The sequence below is a fragment of the Polypterus senegalus genome, chromosome 7 (assembly GCF_016835505.1).
Source record: "Polypterus senegalus isolate Bchr_013 chromosome 7, ASM1683550v1, whole genome shotgun sequence".
In the NCBI taxonomy this organism is placed as follows: Eukaryota; Metazoa; Chordata; class Cladistia; order Polypteriformes; family Polypteridae; genus Polypterus; species Polypterus senegalus.
In genome coordinates this window covers 136,447,578-136,469,170 of record NC_053160.1, presented here as the reverse complement: position 1 = coordinate 136,469,170, position 21,593 = coordinate 136,447,578, and the positions used below count along the sequence as shown (strand labels likewise).

Genomic DNA, 21,593 nt, shown 5'->3' with positions numbered 1-21,593 from the left:
TTTGGTTTGGCCTTCTCATCCATAGGAACATCTCCAGCAAAATATTTGTGGATAATTGCATGATATACCACATCACCAGAGGTTTTTTGTTATGGTCTATGGTTTACATTCAAAGTGGCCTGACGTTTTTCCTGTTGGCTCCATTATATCAAAAATTATAATAGACATCTTATGTTATTTGTTCATTGGGGACTGATGCGTGTTATCATCCCAGACGATGGCCCACAGTTTATCTCACAAGAGTTTCAGTCATTCCTATCCAAAAGAGATCTGAAACATTTTTGTATTACGTTCTGTCATCCACAGGCAAAAAGTAGTGCAGAGCACTTCAATCAAACTTTAAAAAATGGTATGTGTGCACATTCAACCTAGGTATTTCCCTTCCACATGGCACTGCTTGAGAATCTTCCCCACTATCGAGCAACCCAGGATTCTACCAAAGGAATTTCTCCAGCTTCCCTAATGCTAGGACTGAACTTGCAGCGTCCCTTGGACACATTGAGCCCCAGCCACATGAACAAAAACGCCTCAGCTTTAGAGGCCTCAATTAATGGTAACCAAGCCAGAATGAAAGAAATAGTGGATCAAACTGACCATGCCTGTTGTCCACGAATACAGTTACGTGACTGGATACGTATAAGAAGAGCCTATAGAACAAGTTGTTACACTTTTGGTCAGCACCACTCTGTATTACATTCTGTTTAGGCTCTTCAGCATTTTTCTTTGAAGATGGTTCGAGGTAGCATGCTAGCTGCTTTAGGAAGGTTTCTCCCCTCATACAGCCAATGTCACATTAAGCTACTTCAACTTTTCAGCCACTTCTGGGGGACAGGGATAGTATTACCCAAAAAAAAAATTTACCCAAGCTTCAGAGCCAAAGCCTTAATGTCCCATCTTCCCCTAATGCTTTTAATTCACATTCACTTGAAAGGTTCATTCTAACAACTGCAGATCTTGCAGACAATTAAGACGAGGCTACAGCTGCTGCTGCCTGGCCTCCCCAGGTCTGGACAGAGTTTGCCTATTGGCAGGACACCTAGGCATTTCAGGGATGAGCATTGTATGAAAAGGCGAGTAAAGATATGGAATTTGGAGAATCAACTTTTCTCACGTCTTCTTTTATATTCGACACCACAACCAGCACACTCAAATTTATCCTAGTAAGGTTTTGAAGGATAGCATTTTTTCCTGTACATTACATTATTATGTAATCTCAGTGCTACTTTTTGTTTGAAGTTTACAGGCTTAGGGTTGGTATGTTCTATATTTATGTATTTCAGCTTAATGAACAAAGCTTTATAACCTATTTTTATTACTATTTCATGTTTTTTTTTTTCCTTTTGCCTCTCCTTGAATAAAAAGAACAACTGAATGAATGTTATAATAATTTTACTTAATTCTTGATGTTTTTAATGAACAGTATAGTTAATAACATTTTATTATTTTGTAATGAACATATCAGTTAAAATACATAATTAAAAGTGTAAGTAAGAATGCACTAATAAAATATATTTAAAGCATATCAGAACCAAGGTTTGCTTTCTCATCAAATGGGAGTTTCATGAACTCTCAAGTCACAACGCTGTGCTAAGCTTCATTTTTAGTGATGCATAGAGCAGACTATGAGGTGCCAATTAATTGATTATGTTAACAACTATTATGTAACTGAAAATGGCTAGAACAAGCTCAGCCTGTCAAAACATAAGGATGCAAAATCTCTGGATTTATTATGATTGACTAGGACCAGTAGATAATAACATGAACTAAAATCATAATCCAAGCCAAGCAAGGTCAGATCTGGGAGATCAAAAATATATTGAGCAAGTAAATCAACCAAAAGTCCAAAACTGAAAAGAATCTAATACTTAGCCTACATAGAGAAGAAACTAAGCAATACTAAAGATTTATTCTTTTTTTTTTATTATAGCTATATAATTCATACTGCGTAAAAAGTACAAATTAAATAAATAACAATTCCAAACAATAAAATTTATGAAAATGAATGTGTACTAGGACATATGCTCCCTCTAAGGCTTAGAAAGGAATTGATAATGAAACTTAGCAAGCAACCTTGGGGCCTGAATATTGTGGTTAAGTGTTCTTCAGGACTGTAACCAGATATTGAGCTTCAGATCAATGCCTCACTAAGTCCAAATTTTATGGACAGAGGAGTCAACGGTGGAGAAAATCTACACATACGGACAGACTTAAGACAGTTAACCACAACATGGTCTGATTCACAGCAATAAAAGCACAATCTTAATGCCACACAAGAGTGCCTTTCTTGACACATTATAAGCGCAACGACTGACCCCTAATTCATGTTGCATAAATAAGAGATAGTAAAACAAAATAACTACCAGATATTCCCACATGCATTCCACACACTAAAATCTTCAAAAATTAAATAACACAAATTAGGTGAAGTTTGCTCTCTTCAAGGAATATTCACTTTTTGAGAAGTGGAAAGAATGCCATAGCACTTTGAGAAAAACCCACAAAGACATTTAGAGAATGTACAAGCTCCAAATTGACAAAGGCCATGACAGTGTTCAAACCTAGTTCTGAGGCAACATATGCAGTAAATGATAATTAATTAATTGAAGAAACAAGCAAAAAAAAAAAAAAAGCTTCATATCTGCTTGGGTGCTACATTCAAAAGACCATCTGGCTTTTATTCAGGTAACCACAGTAAAATACTGTACATAACCTGTTCCTGTCTATTGTCTGGGGTCTGAGAACACCCTTAAATTAATAGCAAAACAGTGCCACCTTAGTCCTGTTTGCCTCTCAGACCTTTCTTTATTTGCATTTAACATTCTTCTGGTCCTCTCTTTCTCCTGTTTAGGTCTAGTGTTTTTTTTTCCCATTGTAACAAGTGTAAATAATTTCCAAACACAAGCAAATGTATTCCTCACCATTTTTTCCTTTTTTTTTGGTGTGCAACTGTTGTATCCCACTGAGAGGTACAGAGTGCTGACAAAATTGGTGAATCATAAACCACATGAATAAACATTTAATTACAGGGTGTCTGGCACAGGGCTGTAAGGATGGCACTTTGAAAAATGAAGTTAAACACAGGAGGAATAAAGCAAATGAAGTTGAAACCAAATCTAATCCAAGTATTTAAATGAATATAGTTTCAGTGTTTTAAAGAACATTAAATTAAATTGCTAAAAATATGTTTGTTTGTTTTTTAAAACATGAGTAGGTCTATTGGCTTGTTTAAGGGTGAGGTAGAGACTACTAAGCCATACTTGAGCTAAACTGGCAACAAGCTGGATAAAGTTTCAGCTAACAAACAAAAACATTTTTTAAAACAATCAACCTACAAAATGTTATGTGCTGAGGATAGCACCGTTGCAGCTGTTGATGGTTCCACAAGTCTTAATGCTGACCTTCTCAACATTTCAAAGGCTTGCTTAGGCATTCTTGGCAAAAATCCTCCCAACTCTGTACCACCCACCTATTACAATTTTCTAATAATAACTGGCCATAATGCTCTCAAAATGAAAAGCATGGCAAAGAGCTCATGAGATCCTTCCTATACTATTAACTACTGATTCACAATTTTCTACCTTTATCTCACTCTAGCTCTTTACTAACATACCATTTTTTATTATTATTCTATCTATCTATCTATCTATCTATCTATCTATCTATCTATCTATCTATCTATCTATCTATCTATCTATCTATGCAATGAATTGTTACCCTATTTTTTACTCTATTTTTTAATGCAGTGATATTTTTATCGCAAAATTGTTATTGATTGTATGCTCAGAGTAAGACACAATATAAAATATAATAAATGATAAAACACTAAGGTCTGTGTGTCTAGTTTCTATAGAACAATCTGATTGGTTAGTTTGGCCTTAGTATGATTGATCATTTTGGATTTGGTGACACCAAAAAAGAGGAAGTGTAAGGGTGAGATGAACGAGGAGAAGTAAAGGCGCAAGCTTCAAAGACCGAAAGTTTATAACCGGACAGGAGGTGGGAAAAGGTTCCTTGAAAATATTGACAGAGTCTGAGATGCAGACGTTACGGGAACTAACTCAAGCAAAGGAGCACTAGTGAAGAGACATCCACACACACGCAAATACAGAGGAAAGGCACTGAAAGTAACGTAGGACAAGAGATAGCAAATATTTTTAAATTATTCTATTACCTGTGTGTGACAGGTATCATGGCTGCTAACTATGTAACTTGATCACAATGTGAAGTGTGGATGGAAACGTTTTGTATATGATTTAAATCTGACTACCATCAGTGCATTCTGGGTGAGGGGATCCTCCCCCTAATTGATAAAACAAGTGATGAGCAATGATGAAACGATCAAGTGTCTGCGTGCCGAAATCAACAAAGTGGATTATACCACCTCCGCTTAATAAAACAATCAAGTATCGACATGCTAAGAGCTAAAGTGAAAGTTAACACACTGCATGAAACAACTTGGTATCTACTGTACAGGCTGCATTGTTAAAAGAATGATCAACTGTTAAGGAAATCAATATGGCAAAACATTCACACATGTATTGGTCAAGAGCCCTGTCTTCAATTAAAAAATTCATGCATTTTGCAAATTGTGAGCATATAATTGGATAAACTGACTTGCGGATTAGACACATGAGTAACTATTTCTACAAACAACCTAGAGTAATTATCATATAGAAAATGTCATTTTTGGTGGAGTATTTCTTTGACACTCTTTCGTGGATTTCCTATTTTTTCTTTCAGCTCAGTCCTCTCTCTTATTGGTCTCATAATAATGACAATTAACAACAAGCAGATCAGACACCCAGGCATTCAAAACTAAATGCTTGAAGACATCAGATCCACTAATGTGCTCATTAGTAAATAATGGATTAAATAACAAGAACATCTGAAAAATGTTTAAAAATTCATAATGATGATGTAACCTTAAAGACCAAGTTGAAAAAACGTATCCCCATGTAACATACTTGGTACATTCTAATAAAAACTGATCAAACTGCTGAAATGGCAATTAGTAATATGGTTTTGGAAAAAAAAAAGAAATTATTTATATTGCATCAATGTTTATTTGCATTTATTCTAGTGTTATATAGTGGTTTCACAAGCAGGAAAAAACTTACCATTTAGATAAAATCTTTAAAAATTATTTTCTTGGGAGGGATACAATGTTTACTTAATACTTTTTTGTGTATGTGCCAGTGTTGTAACATAACACAGTGAACAACGTTGGCAGAGATGGTAAACGTAAGAATGCAGACGAGTTTGTTGTGGAGTTGTTTTCAATGTTAATATAACTAAAAGGTATGTGTTAATAAGTAAAGCATGGTAAAACTTTTTTTCATGTGTTTTTGAAAAATACACATCTTAAAAATATTGTTACATACAATAGAAACAGTTAACTAAGTCATGTCAATCACAGAAGAGACAGAATAAGCAAACTGGTATGTTGTTAATTAATTACCTAGGATCAAAACAAGAAATAAGATTTTGCATTTAAATGAGTGTAGGTAAAACAATAAACTATCTGCATTATTAACTGTAATATCAAAAAGGATATGGATATGTGGTCATATGTGAGGATATCTTATTTATAATTTCATGAAAATGAAGAAGCAGATGAGTTTAAAAGGTTTCCAAGGCAAAGTTATTTTACCCCAATATGGTATAAGTTAATTAATTTTTTAAACTTAAAATATGCCATGCCTGTTATTGTGGTTTAAAATGGAGTATATGGGGCATTGGTACCGATATGAAAATAAACACCTTAAAACCTGTAGAATGCATCTATTTTATTACATTTCTGAGGCATGCATATGACAATTAAATGAACTTGGGAATAATTAATTTTATCACAGATTCGCTGTACTATTTTTCTGAGTTATGGATATATTTCTATTCATTTGTCATAATGACCAGTGTAGCTGGAGTCATTCGAAATGGTTGATCACAAGACTAGCAATTAATATCAGCATATGCAACATTACTCCTGCTATGCCATACCACAACAAAAAACAAAAATATAGGTCTGTAGTAATATCATCATCATCATCAAAATGGTAAAATATATCGAGGGGTACATAAACATTCCATATATGCACATAAAGGGATTCCAAAAGCTAAAACATAAAAATATGGTTCAGTGGTGCAGCTAAATGTATCTTTGTTTTCATAGACAGATATACAGTATAGTATCTCTGGTGTAACATCACAGCTTATTCGTCTAAATTCTGAGAAAAATCTTATCCTATTGTATCAAATCACTCTTAAAGCAGCAACTGCAACAGTCACAAAACAAGCTACTGGATGCCACATCCCTAGAAATATATGAAAGAGTAATGCAGAATAAACAGCCTGTGGGGTGAAGAGCACAGATGAACTTCACCAGACACGGAAAACATACTCAATATTGTAATATTTGTGCAGTCTCAAGATGCAGATCAAAGCTCCAGAATATTTTTGACTTGACAATGGGTGTGGCTGGTATGGTTTAATTGTTTTTTTGTCCATGCTCTGTAGACTCCTCCCATTTTAAGTCACAAACAAAGAGCACAGTATTTAAAAATTGATTAAAAATTCCTTTACATAAAACATAATTTTTTGCCTCAATTTAATGTATAGTGTGATTGTGACAAAATAACTTTGACTTGAAAAATGCCAAATGTATTCTTTACATTGCATTCCAAGACATCAATCAACATAATGCATTCAAAGAATCATTTCATTAACATACTGTATATAATGTATACAAACTGTTGTTTATCATGTGCGGTTTACATAGCAATGCCTCTCTTTTGGATATAAAAGCATTCAAAGTACATTAAGTTATGTGCGTGATGTACACAAGTTCAAAAATGAAATCAAAGCAATTCAATTGAAAAGCAGAGTGCTACAGTAAAAAGTGTCACACATTCACATCTGAGGATCTTCTTTGTAGCTCATCTTTGGTAAGCAATGCCATCCCAGGGTGAGAGGTGGTGCTGCTACTAACACTTGTTCTGCTCCCACATCACAGAGAAGACACCCAATGAGGGCAACTGACTCCGCCGCTTCCAGTCAGAAATCTATAGATTTGAGGAGCTCCCAGAAGGTGGGCTAAAGCTTGATGGAGACATAATTCTACTGCAGGACTGAGAAGCTTTAAGAGGGCATTGCAGCCCTGTATTTAGGACATTATAACTGGTCATCCAGCCCAACAAAGCTTGTCAGTCCTATCCACTTATTTTTTCCAAAAGTACATCAGGTCGAGTTTTGAAAGTCCCAAAAGTCTTACTGTCTACCACACTACTTGGTAGCTTATTCAAAGTGTCTATCATTCTTTGTGTAAAGAAAAACATCCTAATGTTTGTGTGAAATTTACCATTAACAAGTTTCCAACTGTGTCCATGTGTTCTTGATGAATTTATTTTGAAATAACAGTCTCGATCCACTGTACTAATTCCCTTCATAATTTTAAACACTTCAATCATGTCACCTCTTAATCTTCTTTTGCTTAGACTGTATAGGCTCAACTCTTTTAATCGTTCCTCATAATTACATCAGGATGTATTCTGGAGTTTTGATCTGCATCTTGAGACTGCACATATTGCAATATTGAGTATGTTTTCCGTGTCTGGTGAAGTTCATTATACATCAGACTTCCAATATGACTCGGAGTCCTGCCACATGCAAAAGTTCGCTGATGACACTGCTATTGTGGGCTGCATCAGGAGTGGGCAGGAGGAGGAGTACAGGAAGCTAATCAAAGACTTTGTTAACTGGTGCGACTCAAACCATTTACACCTGAACACCAGCAGGACCAAGGAACTGGTGGTGGATTTTAGGAGGCCTAAGCACCTCATGGACCCTGTGATCATCAGAGGTGACTGTGTGCAGAGGGTGCAGACCTATAAATATCTGGGAGTGCAGATGGATGACAAATTGGACTGGACTGCCAATACTGATTAAGAAAGGCCAGAGCAGACTATACTTTCTGAGAAGGTTGGCATCCTTCAACATCTGCAGTAAGATGCTGCAGATGTTCTACCAGACGGTTGTGGCGAGTGCCCTCTTCTACGCTGTGGTGTGCTGGGGTGGCAGCATAAAAATGAAAGACGCCTCATGCCTGGACAAACTTGTTAAGAAGGCAGGCTGTATTGTAGGAGTAAAGTTGGACAGTTTAACATCTGTGGCAGAGTGACGGGCATTAAGCAAACTCCTGTCAATCATGAATAATCCACTGCATCCACTGAACAGTGTCATCTCCAGGCAGAGGAGTAGCTTCAGTGACAGACTTTTGTCACTGTCCTGGTCCACTGACAGACTGAGGAAATCGTTCCTCCCCCACACTATGAGACTCTTCAATTCCACCCGGGGGAGTAAATGCTAACATTAATTTTATTTTTATTTTTTTCATTTTTATTACTATTTAATTTAATATTGTTTCTTTGTATCAGTATACTACTGCTGGAGTATGTGAATTTCCCCTTAGGATTAATAAAGTATCTATCTATCTACACTGTATCTATCCAATTCAACCCCTGTAGCCCTGGAATCAGCCTAGTCACTCTTCTCTGGACCTTTTCTAGCGCTGCTATATCCTTTTTGTAGCCTGGAGTCCAAAATTGCACACAGTACTCCAGATGAGGTCTCACCAGTGCATTATAAAGGTTGAGCAGAACCTCACTGGACTTGTGCTCCACACATCGTGCTATATAACCTAACATTCTGTTTGCCTTCTTAATGGGTTCTGAACACTGTCTAGAAGTTGATAGCTTAGAGTCCACTATGACTCCTAAATCCTTCTCATAAGGTGTTCTCTCGATTTTCTGACCACCCATTGTGTATTCAAACCTAACATTTTTACTTCTTATGTAAATATAATACTTTACATTTACTGACATTAAATTTCATCTGCCACAAATCTGCCCAAGCCTGTATGCAATCCAAGTCCTTCTGTAATGATATACCGGATTCCAAACTATCTGCTAATCCACCTATCTTGGTATCATCTGCAAACTTAACCAGCTTGTTACTTACAGTATATTCCTATCTAAATAATTTATATCTATTAAAAAAAGCAGTGGCCTAAGCACTGACCCCTGTGGAACACCATTCTTAACATCAACCAATTCTGATGAGGCTCCTCGCACCATCATCCTCTGCTGGCTTTGTCTAAGCCAATTCTGCACACATCTAAAAATATCCCCCTGAACTCCCACTTTTTTTAGTTTGATGCCCAACCTCCCATGTGGCACCTTATCAAATGCTTTCTGAAAGTCAAGATAAATAATATCATATGCTCCACTGTGATCATATCCTTTTGTTGCTGCCTCACAGAATTCCAGCATGTTAGCAAAACACAACCTCCCTCTTCTGGACCCATGCTGACACTTCAGAATAACTCCTGTCTTTGCCAGGTGTTGCTCAATCTTATCCTTAATAATTCCTTTCATTTAATTTTTCAGTGATGCATGTTAAGCTTACTTGCCTATAGTTGCTTGGATCTGCCCTGTCACCCTTTTTATATAATTTTGTTTTGTATTTGTCATCACTCATTGTTTTTGTTGCACTCTGCTTTGTTAATTAAACTGAGCAACCCATCTGGTGCCCCAATATTTGCTTTGGATCCCGTGTCATATCTCGCACAATCACAAATGTTATGGACAAATGTTTCTGTAGCTAGTTATAAAATGATGAAATGCAGAATCTCGATATGTAGTGCGTTCAACCAGCATTATACATTATCTTATGTAGGCAACACATATACTGTAATCTGACAAGTGTCAAACAGAAGAGTGGAAATGTACTACAAAATGTGGAACAGTATTTAAATATCAGCGAATTGAGTCACCAGTTGTAAAATAGCATCAAGAGCTGAAACAATTATCCGGGGTTACTAATACTTTGGTGCATTTTGGGTACATTATGGCACAGTGATGCAGGAATGCTTATTGCATAAGTAATTGGACCAGTTTTTATTACTTAGTTCAAAAGATCAAGCTTTCTCAACTACTCTAGTAATCATTAAGGAAATGTGTAATGATGGTTCATGTTTTAGAAGTATCTTTAAGCTGTTTTCTTCTTCTGTGTGTGATTTTGTTTAGCATTCTGGGGTTTCTTCTACATTCCAAGGATGTGGTGGTGAATTTAAATTGGCTCTGTCTGAGTGAGTTTGAATGTGGGTATGAGTGTGTCCGGGGATGTGCTTTCTCCGAGGCAGGTTCCTGAAGTGTATATAACACTGGCAACCCTCAATTCTGAACTGATTAGAGGTAGGTTTGAAAATTGTTTTCTTTTTTTTTTTTTTCTGTAATTATAAAGTGAGAAATGTTTGTAATATTGTAGATTACCAATTAGGAAGTGATGGCAGCATGGTGGTGCAGTTGGTAGAACTAAGACCACATAGAGTTTAAGTCCTAGGTTTAAATTCCATCCCTGTTTATTGTCTATGCAGAGTTTGAACATTCTCCTTGTGTGTGCATGGGTTTTCTCTCAGGTACTTCAATATTCCTCTCACATTCTTAAGGCATCCTTGGCAATTCCAATGGCCTGTGTGAATGATTGGACCTAGTAGTAGACTGCTACTGAGCCACCAGTAACCCTGAATTGGATTAAGTGTGTTTGAGGACATTATGTTTGGTAATAATTCTTTCAGGAGGAAGCAAAATAAGGCGTGTCTTCTTATATTATTAGTAAATGGAACATAATGTACTTCTGGTTCCCAAAATGCAATCATTTTAATTAAGCAAGTAAATACATCAGCCTTAAAATAAAAGAGACTGTGGTGAAGCTCTTTCAGATAGTTAATCTAACATCATTAGTTCCCTTAAATAAAATGAAAAACAAAAAACAACTCAGTGTAATATAAGTACAGTAAATACACTTTATACTATACTCTAAATGTAAGAATGAACCTGATGTGATTCAATTTGCTGTTTTTCTTTCATCACAGCTAGTGCTGCAGGCATATTGCTTGTTGTGAGATGGAGAATCGGAAAACACTGTTCCATTCCCAGTCACGTCCCCTCCAGTCTCTGCACATGGATAGATTTTTACAGTGAAACTGAATTCACTTGTCCCTGTAATTAAATTACCACAAATGTAGACTCATTTTCTTTGAGCTGAAGAACAAAGTTTCAACGTGTTTATTTTGTTGGGACAGAAATCAGAGCAAGTCAATAGGATCTTTAAGCAGAAATGGAAAGAGGCTTTGGTCTGTTTCTGCATTTTGGGATCCCTTAAAGAGCTTTAAGCTTCAGCAATTAATTCATTGCCATACAACAAAAAAACACAATTTATTTTTTTCCATACAAGATGAGCCAATTACTACAGCGATGAATATGAGATAAGAACTACCCTTGGATGGGAGCGAGACACCAGTCCATTTCACTCACACATGTATAGCACCACATACTGTACAACGGATTCTTACTGTGCCAACTGAGAGTCACCAGTCGTCTTACCACATGACTGGTGGAGAATGGAAACCTTGACAACTTTTAAAAAGCAACTGGATGATATATTAAGACAACTTAATTATTAGCTGCCCAAATGAGCTTGATGGACTAAGCAGTTTCCTCTCTTTTAAAGTTGAAAAAGAAAACCAGACAAGAATGAGGAAAACATGCAAAACCTACTAAAAAAGGCACAGTAGCCTGTAATCAAGTTAATGCTCATGTACTCCTAATTCTTCCCCATAGTTCTACTCCCTGTTCCACTGTGTTACCCAACTGAACTATTACAAAACTGAGTTCCAAACTTTCATAATTCCAGGGTCGTGTTCTCAGTAAAAAACATAATGACTTTCCCTGACTGTACAGTATAGCATTTCTTTTATGAACAAATATATTGCAGGAATCAGTGTATGAGTGTTTGAAGGAAAAATCATGTTTATAATGGAGGTCTTTTTTTCTGTATTTTAAAACGCATTTTACTTTGAAATGAATTCTGTTAAACATTATTTACACAGTATACTCTCAGGTGAATCCTTCACTGGGATTTTATAATGTGTTATTTTTATTAATATTTTACAATTTACTGACACAAATGTTATTTATTTATTTATTTATTTTATTTAAAGCACCTACACGAACATTATTTCTTTGAAAGGAGTTTGAATTTTGCGATTTCCTCTGGCTTTCATCATGTAATACTCTGAGTGAAAAGTAGGCATGTGTCATCTACTGGAGACAGAACCCGCTCTCGTTTGCTTTCATCTTTCTAGACCTACCTGCAGCAAAAACATTTGTGGAAAGCAGTCGTTTTTCCAATTTATTTTTTTCTGTGTTTTTCTAAATTTTCCCCAAATGAGAAATCAGGCTGGAAGCCACAAGCTTGTAAACAATTGACCACATGTTTTATTGCAGAGTGTAAAAAAATATTAGTTCTGAAAACAGGTGTGTACATCCACAGACACAGAAAATAAATAGACTTTCCCAACTCCTTGGAAATTAAACTTGGCCATGTTTTTAAAGGCGTCTCAACACAGAAAATTGGAATAGGATAGTTATTTCACTAATGATAAGCAGCATTGCCTGTTACGAATTTGCACATTTTATGGCTTTCAAAAGCTGATGGCATAAGTAAGTTCAGTTAGGAACGATTGTATATTATGTTTGACAGAATTTTCAGGTCAATCAGAATAACAGTGCTTCTACTTGACCAGCAATAATAATAACAATACTAATAAGCACCTTTCAAAATACATAAGGTCGCTTTACATCAAAAAAACAAAGAATAAACCAAAACCACAAAAATAAATAAATAAAGTTAGCAGAATCTAGCAAAAGATGGGTTTTAACTTATTTATAAAGTGTGAGGTGCAGCCATATCGCTCCAGTGGTAGGACATCTACAATTGTGGGCCTTGTGTAGCAACTGGAAGCACTGCGCCTCTAAAGACACAATGCACACTCACTGCAGTGTGGGAAGAGGTGGGGTGATGAGGGAATAGGCAACAATTGTATATAGTTAAAGCACTTCAATAAACAGTCAGTAGTTCATGGCGCAGTGGTAGTGCTGCTGCCTTGCAGTTAGGAGACATGGGTTCGCTTCCCGGGTCCTCCCTGCGTGGAGTTTGCATGTTCTCCCCGTGTCTGCGTGGGTTTCCTCCCACAATCCAAAGACGTGCAGGTTAGGTGGATTGGCCCTAGTGTGTGCTTGGTGTGTTTGTGTGTGTCCTGCGGTGGGTTGGCACCCTGCCCAGGATTGGTTCCTGCCTTGTTGGCTGGGATTGGCTCCAGCAGACCCCCGTGACCCTGTGTTCGGATTCAGCGGGTTAGAAAATGGATGGATAGTTCATGCCTGCATTAAGGAAATGTTATCTGGCGTGTTTTCTTCCCTCGCAGGGCACTACACTTGTTACATTCAAGGTTGTTTTGCCCATAATATGGAGCCTGCACAATGAGATGTTTAGCAACATGATATCAGAAGAACAAAGTGAAAGTGATGAGGTATATGGCTTTAGTAAAGAAAACAGGTAAGGTGGGAACAGACCACAAAGGGCCTTAGAACTAAAAGGAGAAGTTTATACAAATACGAAAAATGAAAAGGGAGCCAGTGCAATTGTTAAAGTGTTGGATAAACTTGTTCCAATGATTTTAAATGTAATAAGGACTCTTACTGCTGAACTTTGCACATATTGTAGTCTGGTTGGGCTTCAAGAAAAGACACAAAACAAGACTGCATTGCAGTAATCAGTTCACAAGGTGACAAAAATATGGATAACCTGGCATTAACTGAAAGTTTCTGATTATGTTATGTGCCAGTTCGGTTTGAGTAAATATATATATATATATACTATATATATATATATATATATATATATATATATATATATATATATATATATATATATATATATATATATATATATATAAATAATCTTTAACAATATCCTCCGTTAAACTGGAGATGACAAGCTTTCATTTCAAAAATTGTGCTTGAAGACTTCAAGACGGCCTCATAATTTTTCAATTAGCTTACATAAAAAAACCCTGTAGAGCTTCTGTTCGTTGATATCTTCCTAGCTTGTTATCTGTGCTATTATATTCTCATGCTTACTCTCTCATCTAGAAGAATATAAATTGTGCCTCAAGCCTCCAAATGCTCCCTTCAAAATATAATGCACCCTGAATTTAAATTATATCTTAGACCTTAGGTGAAAGGTTACTTTTCTCTTGCCTCCATGTAATTAATTAGAGTTAAAATTATTTTAATCAGAGATTCCATCTTTAGACTTTCAAATGCTTTGTTGGTTTTTGTACAAGAAAATTACAGTATAGTGTATTCAATTTTGTGCACATAACGCATAGTGTTTATTATACACAAAACTGAGAAGCTTGTCAAAAGATTAAAATATAGTTTTCTTATTTAGGTGAAAATGGACATACAGTAAATACAACATCTATAATTGTTAGAAATATTCATAACCCTACTTTATATAATGTAAAAATGTATTGCTAAACATGTTTCATTGGCCAATTCGCAGATAAAAAAAATGACTAGATATAGTTGCACCAACCTTTACCCACAACCGTGGCACTGGAATGAGATGTCTCAATTAAGGGTGATCTCTTTCAGTTTTTGCAGAAAAGGACTGGATGTACCAGGTAACTTTTTTTATCGCAGTAGGTGAGAGACTTAGCTCAATATAACTTTAATACTATAAAGTAATGTTTAAGATATGCAACCTTGATGACGATGCCATTGGTGTTCAAAAGGTTAGCATTTTTGGCTCAGTATTCTTACCTCTACTCTCAAGTGAGGATACAGACATGCCTTGGAGGACTGTGATTGGATGGAACACAAGTTGTCTAATGTGTCCAAGCAGTTATTGGTTTTCTGTGCTATCTATAAATGTCCATAAAGTACTTGGCACTAATGGTCAGTGACAGACTTTGTAGTAGTTTCCTCTAATATAAGAAGATGCCTACATAAGGAGAGTAGCTCAGGAGTCAATGAATAACTATTGTCACGCATGTGAATGGGAGGCAGCTAAAGAGCTCAGAACAAGGTAATACCCGGTCAGACCAGAGGGTGGTAGATTGCACTAATCCTTTCTCTTATCATCCGACAGACCAAATGTGGGAAATTCCGCCTGGCTCTCAGGACGATGTCACTTCCAGTTCCACCCCAGAAGACGTCAGTTCTAGACCAACAGAAGACCCCACCTCCTAATGACGTAACTTCCACATCGCAAAAAGTTGCAGCCTGATGGCCTCATTTCCGGTTCCGGTCCCAAGATCCCTCCTCTTCCTGCTTTTCAACTATATATCCGCCATATTTCCTGACCTGTTCAGTTCTGTTGCAGAGTCTTGTCTCTAAAGAGCTTTGCATCAACTTTTTCTTGCAATCAGCAGCCAACTCTCGATTATACGGGAGGCTGCCCCAAACCTTTTTACTGTGTCAAGGCTTGATTACTTCCACACTGTGTAGTAGTAGTGTGTTGGTAATGATAATCTGTATGATGTATACCATAAAGAAGTTATTATATAGATCTTTATCTTTGTTACCTTACATTTTGTAAGTTGAAAGTTTCTTCTCTCACAAGAATAGTCAAGGAATACCTCCTAACAATAATAAAACCATCTAGTAAATAAACAAAACAGTCTGCAAAGCCCCCATTAACTCTGAGAAATAAGAGGCTTGCCTCTGTACAAAATAGGTAAAGTACATTTGTGAAAAGAGAGTTAAAATTCAACATCAACAGAGCTACACAATAACCCGCACCAGCGAATAAACAGCTTCTACATTCATTTTGTCTGATTGCAATTTGTTATTTGAGAAATGTTTTTTTAATCTTTTCCATGCTTTGATAAATGGAAAGGAGAGCCTTACTTTTTTCATCCTTAGGCTTTGTAATGAGTTTTAATTCCGAATGTCACTGTTTCATGCCCAGTTTCACTGCTTGACTCGGCTACATATTCTTCCTCTTGTTCAGTTGCAACTCGCATGTAAATAATAACTCTTGTCACACACGTGCGATTAAGGGGCAGCCAGAAGGACCAACAGAGCATGAACATTCACCAGACGGGGATCTAAGATGGCGTACTAATCCTTTTTTAATCAGAAAGACCGAAGACCAGACAAATCCGGATATGTGAAATCATCGCCAAAACCCAATCCCATCATAGGAAGAACTTCTGCATTCCAACCATCCCCACGTGATGACTTCAACCCGGTCAACCTCTGATGACATCACCTCCTCCTCATTCTGTTCACGTCATCTCCTCCCTGCACCAATTTTCGGTTCCACGGCATGTCCGAATGTATATGCTCATTTTAACTGTGCTGTACAAAGAACAAGTAGATGGGGATGATTCCCCAACCCTTAATCTGTCTTTATGATATCTATTATCTTCACACTCTGCACTTATATAGTTCTTTGAGGAGGTGCATATTGAGGCTCCTTTCACTTTCTGATTCAGATCAATCCAGTATATGGTCTCTGGGGGCTGGAGCATATACTGACAACACCATTACTTCACTAAAGATATGCTTCCATACACACAGACTCACTCAAACCAGCACAATTTAAAGTCACCAGTCAATGCAATGAACTTTTTAAGGATGTAGGAAGAAGAATGTGAAAACTCATGTGCCTAGTACAAGATTTGCATCACAAATGAGGACGCATTGATGAGAACTATGCCACCATGCCACATTTTTCATGTCTAGTATACCTAAAGTTTAAGTTAGTTTTATCAGTGTCTTATAGGATTCATCTGTTCTTAGTTCAGTATGTGTAACTGTTTTATGTTGTAATCTTAATCAGTATTGCATCTTTAATAATGTGGTATAACATTGAGTTTTGTATGTGCTATGTTTACTACCCCCTGAGCCATTAAGTACTATTAAGTACACACAAATAACATAATTAAAAAAATACCAGGTACAGTAGATACGTTTTAAGACTACTGTGATTGCAAGCCATCTGTGCATGTGCAAGCACATTATAGATAATGGAATAATGACTCCATCTGTAATGCCAAACAACTGGTCACTCAACACATTTTCAAAAGTTTTTATTAAGGCTGAAAATAAGCTTTGTGCAGTGCATCAACTAAGTGAAAAATAATCACTTTTGAGCCACAATCAAATGACATTTTGACAGCTTCTTAGTAAATCAGAACATGAAAATGTACAGATGTTATAGCAGGTGCACCAGACAGTGTTAGAATTTATTGTCAGTTAAGTTTATACACCTTTTCAGCAGAAAGAAGTGCCTTTCTCAACAGCACAATTACATTGACAAAACTCTAGAAATCAAATGTGTGACTTTGTGCTTACTTGCTAAATCCTAAAAGATTATGTATGTTCCAACCAATTTTAGCCTGTAATCTCCAATTAAACACCACCACATCTCAGCTGAGATAAGAATAATGTTGCATTTTGAGAATAGATAATGCAAACAGATAATGCAATTATTGATATTGACAGCTTGATGTGACAATTCCTGAACAATACTGTATATGAAATGTGATTGCTGTTTTTGAAAGTGTGATGCATTGTTAGCAGATCACTGTAAATTGTTGCCTCTCGTCTTGGAAAAAAAAATTGTATTTACACATTTTGAGAGTGTGTCTTATAGCTCATTTGTTTCTTTAGAATGTATTTATAGTTTCATCCAATTTAATACATGAAACCAGCATAAGTAGGCACAGAAAAATGAATAAAAAAAAATAAGTGTACAAATTAATTCTATCTGTTGCTTTGTACGCTGATTATGCATGAGTAATATCCTGCTGCTTACAGTACACTGATGCTGTGCTCCACGACATCTTTTTTACATACTCCATAGCACTGGGTACAATTTCACAAATAAATATTTTGTCTTGGTAATGCTGAAAAAGTTTCTCAGTTTGGTCATATTGTATGCCAAGTGCCAAATTTTACAAATCCTACAAGAAATAGAAAGGCATTGATGTGCATCCAGTGCAGTCAATATAGAAAGTATGATTGTGAAACATTATAATGCATTATGCTAAGCCCACTTCTTTTACTGTCTTCAGGAGTCCTCTCTTTACAAACAATCCCATTACATAGGTTTGTCAACTATTCAAGTCCAGGACCTTCACACTGTCTTCAACATTTCTAACACCATTCCAGTTGGGTCAGTTGCATTCTCTATCTTCAACTTTTTAAATACTTTTGCAATCTCCTCTTTAAAAAAAACATCCAGCTTAGTCGTTCTATTTTCTCACAGCAAACTTCAGTATCTTAATTGCCATCCACACTGGATGCTTCTGAAACTGCTACCAACATTTCAGCAGATTTCCTTTTTGTACTTTCCACCTTCAAATTCCACCCCTTTAGCTTTGGTACATATTTTCTTTTATTTGTTTATGCATCAGACAAAAAAGATATCTTGTTAAGAAGGGATGTTGTGAAAAACAAACTAGGTCTGCATAATTAGATGAAAAATCATATTGCAATTGTAATTTGAACTGCAATATGATAAATATTTAAGTTAACATCATATATTGTTGCATAATTATAATGACAAAATGTCCATAAAGGCATAAATGATAATAAAGAACAGTGAAAAACAATTGGAAATATTTATTTGTCAGATCAGCATAAATTTAAAGAACTCAGTAATTAAATTGGAAGATAATTAAGGAGGTTTTTGATTGGCCAGTTTTAACATGAGTCCTGCATATGTTTAGGGAATGTGTAGTAAACTACAGACAAAACAGAAAGCTGCTCCTTCCCACGGTCACATGCAGCAAATGCTGCCTATATACAGCATTTTACATGGTTACATTGAAAAAGTTCACATTCTTATTTGGAAGAAAGGTCACATGACAAGTTCACATTCTAATAATTAACTAAATGTTTGCTTAATATTCAAAGTGCCAAAATTTTCTTGAAATTTCTTGCTGCTAATAAAGGAATATTTTCTTAAATAGAGTGTTTATTATTAAATAGGAAATTTCTTTGTGAATACTATATAGTAATTTTTTTGAATGAAAGACTGCAGTAATTGCTAAAATAAATAAAAATTAATAAAATAAAAAATGTAGATATTTTACATTCAGCTCCTAAGATGTACAGTAATGTTACTCAGTGATTTTCTAACTCTTGCAATCCTGAAAAGGGTCCAGCTAGCATAGGCCACAAGGCAGGAACAAACCCTGGACAGGGCCCTAGTCTCTCACAGGGCAAACACACACACACACCATCCCCAACCACTCACTAGGGCAGCGGTTCTCAAACTGTGGGGCAGGGCGTCGAATAAATGAACAAGACATCAACATTAATTTTTTACATTTTTATTTCAAATTTAAATTTGCAAGCATATAATTACAAGGAATGCATTATAACTAAAATTAAAATAAAACATTTCTAAGGCATAGATCTAATGACTAACTGACGAATGGCGCCGCTGCTGCTGCTTTTATAGTCACGTATTTTCAATCCAGAAAGTTTGAGACGTATCAGTATCTGTTGCGAACATTCGGTTAACAGTCGATAAGGTGATAATGCAGCATGACTGCACCACATTGGCAGCGTAGACAATATTGACAAATCAAATGTAATAATTTACTGCGTATTGGGTTATTTTCATAATACAACTAACAGCGATATAATAATTGTTGGACAAAAATACGTTTGCCTCGCGCAGATTGACTTCATCGGTGTCCTCGTTAACGAGATTTTTTAAAATGTAAACATGTTTAATCGTTTCTTTACATAAAAAAATTATTAAATAAAAATAAATAATTTATTCTTTGTTTTTGGGACTAGAATTACTACCAAAAACCACACAAGGCATTTTAACAGTTATTGAAGCACTTTAAAAAAAATAAATTGCAAATATTTCATCGAAGTTAGCGAAACACATGCAAATCTTATGGAAGTAAAAATGATAAGATACCGCGACACCGCACAAGCATCATACCTTTGTTAGTTGTATCATGGGTTATTCTCATCCATCTTATATTATGCAGGGGGTCACAGAATTATTCCAGGTAGAAAAGAGGGGGCGCTAAATACGAAAGTTTGAGAACCGCCAATTTAGTTTTGCTAATCCGCCTAACCTGCATGTTTTTGGACTGTGGGAAGAAACTCGAATACCTGGAAGAAATCCACACAAACATGGTAAGAACATGCAAGGAAGACGCAAGATGCAAACCCCAGTCCCCTTTGTCAGAGGCAACAGTGCTACCGATGCACCACCCTGCATATTAATGTTACCAGTAGAAAAAGTAAAAATGTGAACGGGATTGCACAATAAAATAGTGTGAAATAAAAGTTTACAAAGACTAACAGAATGAAAAGCACACAACCAATGTTCCATGTGTCTAAAAATTTGCACCTAACTTCCCACATTGGTTTGGTGCTGCTTCATTTACCATTTTATGAAGCTTAAAGTTGATAATGAAAATTCTCATTTTGGTCATAGCTTCTCCTCCTCTTACATTTCTTTAACACTGTAGAGATAGTTCCTCAACCACCAAATGCAAGCCAATTTTAAAGTTTCATTCAGTTGGAGAAAATTTCTAAAATAGTGAATTGTAGACTTTCAGAGTCCTTGAATATATTAATTTCAGTGTTCATGTTCAACCTGGAGTATTAGTTATATATATATATTAACTAAATAAATGCACTAGTGTTCATCTGCAAGACAAACTCCCAAGAGAAGTCTGGATTCCTCAAAATAGGGTATGATGACAAAGCAGCCTTCAAATCACAGATGAACCATTCATAATCATCCAACCAGACAATCCAGCAGTTCTTTCTGCCATTCTAAGAGCAACTCTATTTGCAAAATTTGGGATGAATCACCTATAATAACTAGCTAGTCCAAGGAAGGCACGAACCTGCCACTGTGTTTTCGGATGGGGGTAAGAAAAGGACCTCAGCTACCTTTTTCAATTGTGGCTTAACCAACCCCTTTCTCATAGAATATGGCCTGTCTCAAGCTGTCAAGTACAGCCTGAAGGCGCTCTAAATGTGACTGCCAATCATTACTGAAAATGATGACATCATCAACATACGCTGTGGAATATTCGGAATGGCAGCACAAAATCTTTTCCATCATATGTTGGAAAGTTAGAGGAGCGCCATGCAGACTGAACAGGAGTCTAATGAATTTGAATAACCTGGAGGCTTCAAGTGGCACCTGCCATTACCCCTTCATAAGACTGAGTGTAGAGAAACACAATGCCTGACCAAGTTTTTCCAGTAATTTATCAGTACGGTGCATTGGATAAGCATCAAATTTGGAAACCTTATTCAAGCATCTAAAATTGATACAGAACAGAATCAAACTGTTCAGTTTCAGTGCCAGAACAATTGGGCTACAGCATTTACTCTTACTTTCGTGAATAACACCTAATTTGAGCATCTGTCTGACCTCATCACTTACTACATTTCTCCTTCCCTCCGCTATCCAATACAGGCACACCCGCACCTTAACACCAGGCTTTGTAACGATCTTATGCTCTGCAAGTTCAGTTAGCCCCGGCAAGGAGGCGAAGAAATCAGTGTTCCGTCCTATCAAAGACAGCAAGTCGGATTTCTGCGATCCAGCCAAATCATCACCAATAGTAACATCCGTCTGGGAGATTGCAGCCATGGAATTGAACACCTCCTGAGGTTCATGCCAGCCTT

General features: G+C 36.4%; 1 long non-coding RNA gene across 1 annotated transcript in view; it reads left to right on the top strand.

Moving 5' to 3' along the window:
* LOC120532195 overlaps positions 1 to 15,248 on the top strand; it is a 64,546-nt gene extending 49,298 nt beyond the window's left edge. The window contains exon 3 of the long non-coding RNA XR_005634248.1: positions 15,052 to 15,248. This is a non-coding gene — a long non-coding RNA (uncharacterized LOC120532195). The remainder of the gene's footprint in view (positions 1 to 15,051) is intronic.
* The last annotated feature ends 6,345 nt before the right edge of the window (positions 15,249 to 21,593 follow it).